General features: G+C 31.1%; 2 protein-coding genes across 2 annotated transcripts in view; one reads left to right on the top strand and one right to left on the bottom strand.

Moving 5' to 3' along the window:
- LOC139491931 (E3 ubiquitin-protein ligase HACE1-like) overlaps positions 1-13014 on the bottom strand; it is a 428049-nt gene that overhangs the window by 158537 nt on the left and 256498 nt on the right. The window lies entirely within an intron of this gene.
- The window catches only part of LOC139491916 (protein eyes shut homolog), a 102900-nt gene that overhangs the window by 15361 nt on the left and 74525 nt on the right, over positions 1-13014 (top strand). The window lies entirely within an intron of this gene.

Here is a 13014-nt window from a genome sequence, read left to right as displayed (position 1 = left end):
GTAGGAAAGCAATTACCTCTGATTTGTTAATGATTTCAAAACAATTTCTTGACAATTTGTTTATGATTTGCTTATGATTTGTAAGCAATTTGTTCGTGATTTGTTATTGTGATTTGTTAGCTCATTTGCATGTGAAATTTTATCACTTTCAAATCACAAAGAAATCATATGATTTGTTTACCATTTGTTACCATGATTTGTTCCTCAATTCTCCTCAATCCTCGCTGAAGTACGTCCATTATTCATAGTTGGGCGTTTTTCAATAAAAGCGTTCCTTTCAGACCTAAAAAAATGAAAAACCAACTAGTCTAAAATTTATTTTCAAGAGTTATTTTGAATACCTCTATTATAGACCTGTTTGTAAACAAAAAGTGCAATCTTAAATACTCTTTAAAATGATATTATTTTCATAATTTGTGTACTGTTTCGTAAAAGTCCCCTACGAAACTGCTTTAAACACACATATTTTTGCAATTTTAAATGTTTCTTATAGACATTCCAGTTTGTTTACTTTATATACTAGAAAAATCTCATTTTTTTCTGAATTGGAGAACCATTTTTTATCGATAAAGATTAGACAGTACTTCACATATGAAGGTACAACTCATGTTACGTAGTGGACATTCTGATGCGTTTCGTAGTTGACAAAACCGTTTCGTAGTGGACAAAAAGTTTCGTAGTTGACATCAACCCTATTCTATGTTAATAAAAACATAATAAAACTTACATGAAACTAACCTTTGTTATTTGCTTTGCACGAATATAATTGAAAAAAGAGTAAAAAAGACTGCATGGTAGTGGTAGTGTCCACTACGAAACGTTTTTCTCCCAAACCTGTTTCGTAGGGGACCGTTTAGTAGGGGACGTATTCACATGTTTTATTTTTTTCTCACAACCCCAATATTGCAATAGTAACAAGACTGACTGTATTCATCAAAACGTTATTAAGCTGTACACTGATATTTTTTTCATAATTTTAAAACCAGTTACTGAAGGAGATTTGACCCGTTTCGTAGTGGACATTTACAAAAATACGGCATCACTCTGGTCCATTTGATGTGCTCAATTTTTCTTACCAAAAGTTTAATTGCCGTTATAAAAGCATCACTTCTTTTGTAAGACCCTAATGTTTATATCTCTTGCAAACAAAAAATTACATTGATTTCATAAAACTGTTTATAAATAAGCAAGTTTTAATGACTTCGTTTCGTAGTGGACATTGTGTTAGGGACACACCTTCTAAAATAAAAAATCCTATGTTAAAAGCTGTTTATTAACATCAATTCTCTGTAATAATAGACCAAATATGAAAAATTTTGGCCAGATTATTTTTTTTTCGATTACTTTTTTTTAAGTTGAAATGGTCCAAACTAACAGTCAAATTAAAAAAAAATCAATAAAAAAAATCTGAATAGTCTGGTTGCCATGGAAACCATGTGACATCATATGAATATATTAGTATAGCAAGGAGAAATGGCTAACATTGTATTTTATGGTAAAAATGAGATAAAGCATATCATTTTTTGTTCTTTTCATTGGTATAAGAGAAGATTTCGATCATTTAAACTGCTAACTGACAAATATTTCGAATAAAAACAGTTTTTTGGTACATAAGGTGGTCCACTTAACACAAAAATCGGTATGATTTTTGTCGTTTTTTTGTCATTTTTACATCTGATTTTACCGAAAACGCAGATATCCTCACATAAAAGACTATAAAATATAAAATTATGGATGTTTTGTCAACAAAATGCTGCAAAAAAATTCTTGGGTAAATGTTGCAAAAAGTTACCAATAGAGGAATATTAGTCATTGTAATTTACCCTGAAATTCCCCCTTTTTTTTCATATGAATATTTTCATGATAAAATAGTCCCAACTATTTTTAGATGTATTGAGGGTAATTATATCATATTACATATTCCATCAATTAAAAAAATTTCATACTCAAACTAATCTGGATGTAATTTCGAAAAATGAGTTATTTCCCTTTTTTGAAAGGAGTAGGTCCAGTAAGACCCCTTATTGACCTCAAAATATAGCAGTTTTATCAGATTGTAAAAACTTTTAGTTATTTCTTGGACAGTAGAATGCTTCTGCTACATAAATATGGGCTGTTTTTGACCATCCAATGCACATATATCGGGTACTAACACCATTAAGTCATGCTAAATTACTGAAATCTTCACAATTCTATCATTTTAGTTAATTTAAAACGGTTTTCGTCTAAAACGAAAGTGGCCGCATTTGTGTTCATCCTTAATATTGAAATGTAAGTTGTATTTGATGATAATACATAACATATCTAAAGGTTGAGAATGATCACGGATGCGGCCACTTTCATTTTTGACAAAAAAGTGACATTTTTCGGCATATTTAGTAGATTTTTCTTATTTTAGCTTGAATTGGATCGTTTTTAATGACTAAATCAATTAATCTTTCACATAAATAATTGATTCAAATTAAATAGACACCTAAGTGTTTAAAAAGTGGTCAAAATCTTTCGTCAGATGAGCCTGAAATTTGATGCCAAAATCGGTCCTTACCGGACCTACTCCTTTTCGTTCAAAAGATTTAGAAAAAAAACTTTAGCAGCAATAACATTTAGGAGACAACTTGTTTATACTATTTCTGGATCACTATTCCTCACTAGACCGCTGTCTTAAGTGTTGGCGGAAAAGAAAATAGCAAATGAAAAAATTGATATATTTTATCAAATTTAACCAACAACTTAAAAAAAAATCAATCATTAGAAAATAATTATTAGTTTTAGATTAAAGGGTAATAAACAATGTTGATATTATAACTACTTTGCAACAAAAAATAAGTAAAAAAATATAACTACGTTTTATATATAAAATATATAACCGGTAAAATCATTATTTGCTTTGAGGGAGCTGATTCGAAGTTTCACGGTTTCATATTAAAAAAGTTCAAAGGCAAATCTCGTGAATCTTTCATATAAATACGGAGTACTTCAGCTATTTATTTTAATACTGCAATTAAATACGTTTGAATATGAGCAAAAGAAAAAAATCGAATTTTACTAATGCAAAACTACAGTGCCCAAATTCATCCTAAATGTAATAAAGAAGATGTGGTATGATTGCCAATGAGACAACTGTCCATAAGGGACCAGAAATAAAATCACTAATAAATTATGTTATCTATATTAAAACGCATCAAATAATAGTTTAAATTTGTGTTAAAATCATTTTGTTATCACAAGTTATGGAACTGTTAACAAAGAAAATTTACTTATTTGATAAAAAAAAAAAAAAAAAAAAAAAAACAGATGCTCCGCAGGGCGCAGCTGTACACGACCACATAGGTTGAACCATGAACGGTTGGGGCAAGTATGGACACAACATTCAAGCTGGATTCAGCTCTAAATTTGGATTGTGATTAAATAGTTGACACAGCATTGGTTTCTGACACAGAATGAATGTGGTCTAATGAACTTGAACTATTTTTTTTGCCTTTGAGCAATTCACTATGCTGTTGAATATTTATCCTCTCAAAAAAACGTTTGAAGAAATTTTCTATTTATTTATGAAATCTGATATGAGAAAAATTGAACCCCCCCCCCCCCAAATTTTTTTTTCACATCCCCCTTTCCCTTATTCCAAAACTGATCTCAATTCAAATTTCTAATGGAGTTTGCAACAATAACTACTCATTTAAATACATCATAAAATATTAAAATGTAAGAAAGTGCTTGTTATCACTGAATGGTAAAGATTGTTTTAATTTATCAGTTTGAAGTGAAAGTGAATATACATTGTATATTGTATAAAACAATGATTTAAGTTGATTCAACTACTATTCTGGACAAAGAAAGATAACTCCAATTGAAAATTTCTTGCTATTGCCCAATATTGTGCAATTAGATATTTCTTGCTATTGCGTAATACTGTGCAATGAAATATACTTGCTATTGCACAACACTGTGCAATTGAAGATTTCTTGCTATTGCACAATACTGTGCAATTGAAAATTTCTTGCTATTGCACAATACTGTGCAATTGAAGATTTCTTGCTATTGCTGAATACTATGCAATTGAAAATTTCTTGCTATTGCACAATACTTAATATAATAATTTTGGATCCTGATTTGGACCAACTTGATAACTTGGCCCATAATCAAAAATATAAGTACATTTTTAGATTCAGCATATCAAAGAATCCAAAGAATTCAATTTTTGTTAAAATCAAACTAAGTTTAGTTTTGGACCCTTTGGACCTTAATGTAGACCAATTTGAAAACGGGACCAGAATTAAGAATCTACATACACAGTTAGATTCGGCATATCAAAGAACCCCAATTATTAAATTTTTGATGAAATCAAACAAAGTTTATTTTTTTACCCTTTGGGCCCCTAATTCCTAAACTGTTGGGACTTAAACTCCCAAAATCAATCCCCACCTTTCTTTTGTGGTCATAAACCTTGTGTTTAAATTTCATAGATTTCTATTTACTTTTACAAAGTTATAGTGCGAAAACCAAATGTCTTCGGACAACGACGATGACGACGATGACGACGACGCCAACGTGATACCAATATACGACCAAAATATTTTCAATTTTTGCGGTCGTATAAAAATGGACAATGGTGTGAGCAAATTCTTAATTTTGTCTACTTTTGACTAGTGAAGTGTACAAATTTTCAAATAAATATTTTAATTATTCTATAGAATCTCCCCCTTTTTTACATTGAATATTTTTTTATATTTTGTAATACCACAAAAACAAGTATGAGTAAATTCTGTTTTTTAACTGCTAACTTACTTAATAAACTTACTTTATTTGAAAATCTATCAAAAAAATGTATATTTATATATGTAATATTAGAAATTGAATTAAGAAATGACTTTATATCCAGATTAAATCACCAAATATGCATAAATTCCAGAGTTTTGTTATTGCCTAAAATTATGTTCGGAATAGGGTGAATAATCATCATCAGATTTCAGGAAATAAGCTTAATGCCTGAAAATTTCAGGCAATAACTTAATGCCTAGGCGTTAGCTTGTTGCCTAAGATTTAAGCTTAATGCCTAATTTCACTTATCGTCGCTAACATATATAACAACAACAAAAAAACACTCAAAAGAAAATACCAAAACCTTTTTTCGTTTAAAAATAATTAAAGTATGAATACTGTACGAAAGAACAACAGTAGCACTTCCACTGATACTTATTAAAATTAGCATCTGCCTAAAGTACACTTCATTCCAAAATTACGGTTTTTCAACAAAGATGTAGTATTTTAGCACTTCATTTCAAAATTACGGTTTTTCAACAAAGATGTAGTATTTTGTCCTCTAACCTTTACTTTAATTGAATTGAAGAAAAAAAATTACCAAGTTATATGTTCAGTTTTGATTCAAACGAGTTTTTACTTAATTACTTGAAGAATATGCTGTAAAATAAATTGATTCTCTAAATCCCCAATTTTTAAACATAAAACCCAAATTATCCATATATATAATGAACCTAGTGATGAACCCATTATGTTTATCTCTGTATTTAAAGAAAATCATTTGGAGCATCCATCCCAAAATTGTTTGATTTTAGTGCCTTTCTATTTCTCAATTTTTAGTGTAAAATATAAAATTAAAAAAAATATGTCACTACCCCAACCCCCTCTTTTTTTAAGGTTTGCATTAAGGTTTTTTATTGTCAACCATAGGTCAGTCATTTGAACAAACATATTCAACAAACACCAACATCAATATAACATGTTAGTTAGTTTATATGGTGGAAATTGTCTGGTATGATAGCAAACATATGAAAAATTGGTCTACATGAACAGTTTACACCCCTAATATGACCCAATTTGAATTATCCACCATCCATTTAAAATATGTTTACCCAGAGATATTTTTTCATTAATGATTAGCTGAATACCTAATCTTTAAGTGTAGTGAGTCATGTTTTGGCTATATTTCTGCGAAAATAATATTTTAGGGACCAAATTTGGTCGAATTTTACTCTTTTTGCTTAAGATCCACAGTACCTGAAATAGCTATTAGCTCTGATATTCTATACTTTATTTCACCGTATAAGATTTACTTTAATAAATATATTTTTATAAAGCATATTCTGTTGTTCATTTAATGATAAACTTTTTAAAGCTATCTGCCATAATAAATGAGCTGTTCATAATTGAAATTTGGTCATTTTGAGGTAAACTTTCCTTGGTTGCTAAGGAAATTTATGTTCCTTGACAACCGACAAGAAGGACTGGGATGATTAGGATTTTAAACAGATTTTTATGAATAATGCAACTAACTTTGATGTTAGAGGTAGTTTTTCTATCACAATATTTTTTTTATGTGGCCAGCTGTTGGTTGATGCATACAGAGAATCGATGTTAAAATATGTTGGCTCTAAACATACTTTTGAATGATTAAAGAGCTTATATTAAGTAAAATTAATATTTATTTCTACATTTTTTTACGATATTTGAGAGTATGAATGTTGAACAGGCGGTCTAGGGACATGCCATTTTGGTTGTTTTGGACCATTCAGGAATCAATATCTTATCAATCCCTCTAAAAAATAAACTGTTTCTTTGCATACAAATGTTATATCTAATTCAATGATCTGACTGCACAAAAAATTACTTGCAAAGATCAAACACATTTTTTTTAAAGTGGCTGGAACAAGAAAGTACGTTTTTATTGAAAAACGCCCAGTTACGTCGAAAAAACGTCACTATGTCAATTTGAAAATCAAATTACAATAACAAATTGCTTATGCTGAGAGTGACAAGAATGACACCTTCAAAGTGACAAGGATTGAGCGAGAACGTATTGACTTCTATTTCACAATTCCACTAAACAGAAAGTAAAACTCTATTATAATGTCAGGAACAAAAAAGTTCCACAGAAATATTATTTACACGGCCAAGCCTATTAATAACATAGCTGAATAATGATCCTCTGTCAGTAAGCTTAAGATCTAAGGTACGGACCATTTGATTTAAGGGGGCAGTCTGAGATGTATATGAGAGGAAAAGTTCTGACACTCTTTTTGCCTTAAACAAAAAATCTTATCGTATCAAAATTGAAAACATTAATCTTGTCCACTTTTTTGCCATTTGAAACCAAAATTTCAGATTTATTTTAGAATTAAATGATGACTAATAAACGGGCGTAATTTTTTGGTGGCCGGGGTTTTGCATGTAAATCCCATATCTGACCGGAATGTCTGTTTCGCCGAACTGATGTATTGAATACTTTGTTCAAGGCCCGACTGCAACCTGCCTGCTGGGTGTTGCCTTAATGTCTCCATTTTTCGACCGTCCGATTTATAAATTCGTTGTCATTTCAGACTCATTCGTAGCCTTTGGTTGATTTGGAACCCCTCACTTCCCTTGTTGGCGGAAACATTTCTACCAAACATTTGGATAAAAATTGTCTGTTTGTTTCTTAACTCGTGTCGGTCGTATTGTAAATTTCATCGAATAGCCCGGCGTATATCTTGATACTAACTAAACATACAACAAACGAGAATTTTCCATGTCCATTTTTAACTGGCAAGTCCTACATCAAATGTATAAGTACATATCTTTGGATCATCCCATCATTTTATAATAGACAATTAATGTGGAGAATACGGCATAAAAAATGTCCAACCCTTACACTTTACAGCAACTATAAAATATACATGCCCAAAGTCAAGAACCGTTTAAAAAGTGCATTTTACATTTATTTTATGTTTTTAGTCTAAAAAAGGTCCCAAAAATTGTAACCTTTTTTTACGCTCCGCTCGGCGATTTTTAGTTACTTCGCCCCCTCCTTTCCAAAATCCTGGATCCGCCCCTAAGTGCCCTATTATTCACCAGGCCAATGGTAGGATTTAAATCTTGTATAAATGACGTAGGCTTATCTTTCTATCCTACTTTCATTTCGGTCAAATCACTACTATAATGGTTTACTTTTATAAATTGTTATTTGGATGGAGAGTTGGCTCATTGACACTCGTACCACATCTTCCTATATTTTTTCACTATAACAAAGATTTTTTTTTCTTTGAAAGCCTTCTTACAAAAAATAAAATCACAAAACTCACATATTCCTGACTTGTTACAGGCATTTTCAAACTGTAACATGTGTAAAGAAAATAATGGATTGAACCTGGTTTAAAGAGATGAACCTCTAACTTGTATGACATTCTTATCAAATTCCATTATATTGATAATGATGCGTGAACAAAACAGACACAATAGGCAAAAATGTCAAAAATATGTGTATATATATAACAGCAATTCGAAACCCGCTAAAAACTGGGGATGATTTCAGATGATCCGGAAGGGTAAGCAGATCCTGCTCCACGTGTGGCGCCCATCGTGTTGCTCATTATGTTGCAAAGCCGGTAAATAGTCTAATTCGTTGGGTCACATTCGTGAAAAAGGAATGGGACTGTAGTTACGACATAATGAATATTTCCGATAAAACTGAAAAAGGTCACACATTTCTCCTTGCTTTATATTTAACACTTCTCTCAACAAGCCAAAATTGTAATGATTTACGATAAAGAGAAACTACCATCCTACACACACATGGCCAAGAAATCACTGATATATATTATTTCCTATTCAGATGAATTAATAATTAGAATAAAAAAATTCTAAGGTTCACGTATTAACTTTTTTAAGCAACTTGTTCTATTATTTACAAGTGAATGTACAATTAAGAGTAGTCGGGACCACTCTTACAAAAAATATCAAGTGAAGCTATTGCGAATTGTTCTTGGTACACCTAAGTTTGTTTTAAGAATACTTAATAACTGACCAAAATTTAAGAATGATTTTGTGTTACCGGAATTAGTAAGATCGCTTTAAGGTAGGCGTAAGAATCGTTCTTAAATCATGCACTTTTTCAAAACATTAAGTTATAGTTAAATTAAATTAAATTATAGTTTATGTATTAAATTATCAACTCATTTAAAAGTTAAACAAAAGTCATACAATTTCCGATTTTATCTCTTACTTAATTTAATTCCTTTCACTAAACTTCAGTTACACATATTATTTTACCATTTATGGCTTAAATACTTAAGCAATGATTTACCTGACTGTGTCAATTTAGTTAAACTGATTTAAACACTATTTAATATACTTTTATATGTTTTACTCTTTTTTTATACAACTTTTACTCTGAAATCATTCATTCTGACCAATCATACAAAATCATTAGTGTTGTAACCGGTTAACCGTCGGAAGGACCGAATACCGAATACCAAAACCGCTAACCGGTTAACCGGATTTTTTAAAAATTTTAATAGATTTAATATAAATGTGTATTGAAATCATTTAATAATTGTAATCTTTTAAAAGTTATCGTCGTAGTAATTAATTTGACAGATCAATGGTCCAGTATATTGATTGCTATTGTTAATAAAATAAAAAGAAAACATAATTCTAATTAGAACTTGGACAATATGTCTATCAGCTTGGGACAAAAACTTTAGTAAACATAATTAGTATACATGTTTTTTTAAACAGTAAGTTTAAATCAGTAATTCGATTGCATTTTACGATTTAATTCATTATTATATTTATTTATCTCATAAATCGTAGACCTACATCTGAATGTGCAAACTCCATCGTGCAAGGCCGCTAGTTTTCTCGGGGCCTTTGTAGCTGACTATGCAGTATGGGCTTTGCTCATTGTTGAAGGCCGTACGATGACCTATAGTTGTCAATGTCTGTGTCATTTTGGTCTTTTGTGGATAGTTGTCTCATTGGCAATCATACCACATCTTCTTTTTTGTATTTTTCATACTTTCAACGAAATGCCAACTCAAAAATTGTGACTTGAAATGCAAATCAACATGAACTGAATGTATACTTGATTGTACCAGTAACGATTAATAGGCTTCATCATTTCAAAATTGAAACACATCACATTATTTTCTGAGACATCAAGACATTTTCAATCCGACGAGATCAAGAAGTTTTTTTTAAATTTTTCTATCTTAAGTTATTACAAACCCCATAGACGATACGGTGAAATGAATTATTAAAAGTCAACGTTCGTCAGGAATTCTCACAGACAAGTCTTAAAATACCACAGAACAAACAATTAATCGTATTATAAAAATTGAACCATTTGTAGGGTACTATAGTTTAGGCCTTCAAACATAAAATTAAACTACCGGTCAAGTATGTTTATCAAAGTTCTGTTAAATCTATCTGTCATATCGTTATATAGGGTGATAGCTTGTTGTTCAAGACTTTTCATTCCTGTGAATTAACAAAGTTCTTGTATTACTTTTCCTTCAAAATGAGCTCATTGATCTGAATGAAGTCTTTAGAGAATTCTGTAATGTACAATATTGTTATTAAACAGAATATCTGCGGTGGTTTTAGAAGTTTGAAAACGGGTTGGAATGGCTTATGCAAATCTTGTATAGTGATCGGTTATGACAAGTACATGTATGTTCTGATATCCTCCCTTTGACGTTTTTAATGTTAAATAGTCTATAGCAAAAAGTTTTATTGGCGTTGAAGAAGTGATACTTACTAATGATGCTCTTTGTTTCGTAGTTGTTTTTCTCCTTAAGCAGCGACCACATTGTTCAATCAAATGTTCGACATCTTATTCATTCCTGGCCAGTAGAATCTGTCTTTTAACAATGAGAGTGTTCTTCCTTTTCCAGAATGTCCCATATCATTATGCATAGCTTCCAATACACTTGATGAATGAGCATTAGGCAGAACTAATTGCTTTATTTTTTCTCCATCTATAGTTTTTTTCTCTGTATAAAATGTTATCAACCAATCTAAGATATTGAAATTGGTGCATAAATGGACTAGGTCCTATTTCTTCAACTACAGGTTTTCTGTTCCGGCAGACAAATTCAATCCGTGGTCTGATGTATGGACTCATAGCATGTGCTTTTCCCCAGTCAATAATATTACCTAGATTGGTTTATCTAGCTCTGTTGTCTATATCATCAATCACTACATCTGTTAAAATAGCTAAACTCTCAATATAAGCTGGGGGTAATGCTTTTCTACAGATAGCTTTAATGGATTCAAGCGGTATATTACATCTGTCGTTGCAATCTGTATTAACGGGAAGACGACTTAGAGCAGCTGCGTCTGCATTAGCCTTCTGGTCTGTAGAGTATGTCAAAATCAAATGCTGATAATGCAGCTAGTGACCTATGTTCTGTTGCATTAAGTTTTACAGATGTTAATACATAAATAAGAGGATCGTTGTCAGGCATGATGGTAAATTTCGTTCCATTTAAGTAATCAATGAATTTATCTGGTACTGCCCATTTCAGTGCCAGAAATTCCCTCTCTTGTGTAGCATAGTTTTTTCAGCTTTAGCTAAATTGCGACTGAGTCCGTTCTGTTCGTCATATTAAACAACACTAAGATCGTCTTCAGTTGCATCTGTATGATGTTCGTATGGTTTAGAACTATCTACATAACCAAGTATAGATGCTGGTACGAGTTTTTTCTTCAATTTTTCAAATACTTCTTTTTATACCATGTGACCAACATAGATTACCTTTTGCTTGAAACATTAAAATTTTCCTGATGCTAATTTCAAATTTGCTTCTCTAATTTTGTCAAACTCTTATTTTATGTTGTGAAAATGTTCTTCGTAAGATTTTCCAAAAATCATGATATCGTCGATGAATATGCAACAAATCTTTAAATTCAAATCACCTAAGATTTCCTCCACGAGTTTTTTGCTGGTCAATTTGTAAGTCAAATTGGAAGACGGTTATACTCATAAACGCAGTGGTCCTTCAGTTCACATAGTTTTTTCCTTATGTTCTTCTTTGATCTCGATATCCAGACGTCATGTCGACAACGGAAACGAACTTGCTGCCAGCTAAACAATCTAAAAGTTCATCTATCCTTGGCAAAGCATAACTATCGTTTCTTGTCTTTAAATTAATTTGGCGGTAATCAATGCATAGTCTGAGTGACCCATTCCTTTTCTTTACAAGTACCACGTGAGATGCATATGGTGAATGAGATGGTCTTTTGATGCCATTGTTGAGAATTTGGCTTAAATGAGAACGAACACCAGCATACATTGCGGATGGAATTCTGCGGTATCTCTGTTTAAATGGTCTTTCATTTTCATCAATTAAGTCGTTTCTGTGTTGCACCATATCGGTATGTCCTATATCACCATCACCTTTTGAGAAAATAACTTGAAATGAATTTATTATATTTTCCCCTCTTGAAATTGTTCATCTGTCAAATCACTTTGCATGATACCCTTGACTTTTTCTGTAATTGGTAAATCATTGGCATATCATCAGTATTTTCGTCCTTTGGTATATCTTCACTGGTAGAAGTTCGCAAACTATAGCTTTAGGTGAAATGGCTATTGTACTAGTTGTAACATTTGCTATCTTAATCTTCAATATTTTGTTGTTGTTATATCTGTATTGATATATTGCTGTAAAAATCTTGTATATAATAATAAGATACTAATGTTGTTTGTATTAAACAAGCGGTAGGCTTAAGGACGTTTGACGTTTGCTGCTGAGTTTCAAAATAAATAACTTTCCATAAAACTAGAATATATTGATAGGGGATTAATTGAGGAATATAAAAGCAAAAAAGTAATAGGGGTCAATGTGCTTGTTTTCTAGATGTTAGCCATTGGAATTTTGGCGGGAAAATGTTTTCTCTCTTGATTTTTCATAGCTTTATCATTGACCATTTAGTGTTCTCAAAAACTACTAAAAAATAAATATTTTTTTAAAAACTTTTACAAATGGCTTATAATTATACATGTAAAAGATTATAAAAAGAAAAATTGAGGTTCATGGGCAAACATTTTCTAGGCATTTAAATGAAGAAAAAAAATTGAATGAATTCTGCTTCATACGAATACAAAAACAAATCGGCTAGTAGGGGAGCACAATTAGTACCCATTGGAATACCGACTGTTTGTTGAAATATGAATTCTCCGAACTCAACAAGTATATTGTCGATAAAAAAAAGTCCAGCATTTTGATTATACCA

This window comes from Mytilus edulis, chromosome 10, assembly GCF_963676685.1.
Source record: "Mytilus edulis chromosome 10, xbMytEdul2.2, whole genome shotgun sequence".
In the NCBI taxonomy this organism is placed as follows: Eukaryota; Metazoa; Mollusca; class Bivalvia; order Mytilida; family Mytilidae; genus Mytilus; species Mytilus edulis.
Note: the sequence above shows the minus strand (reverse complement) of the source record. Positions and strands in the feature narration are given on the sequence as shown.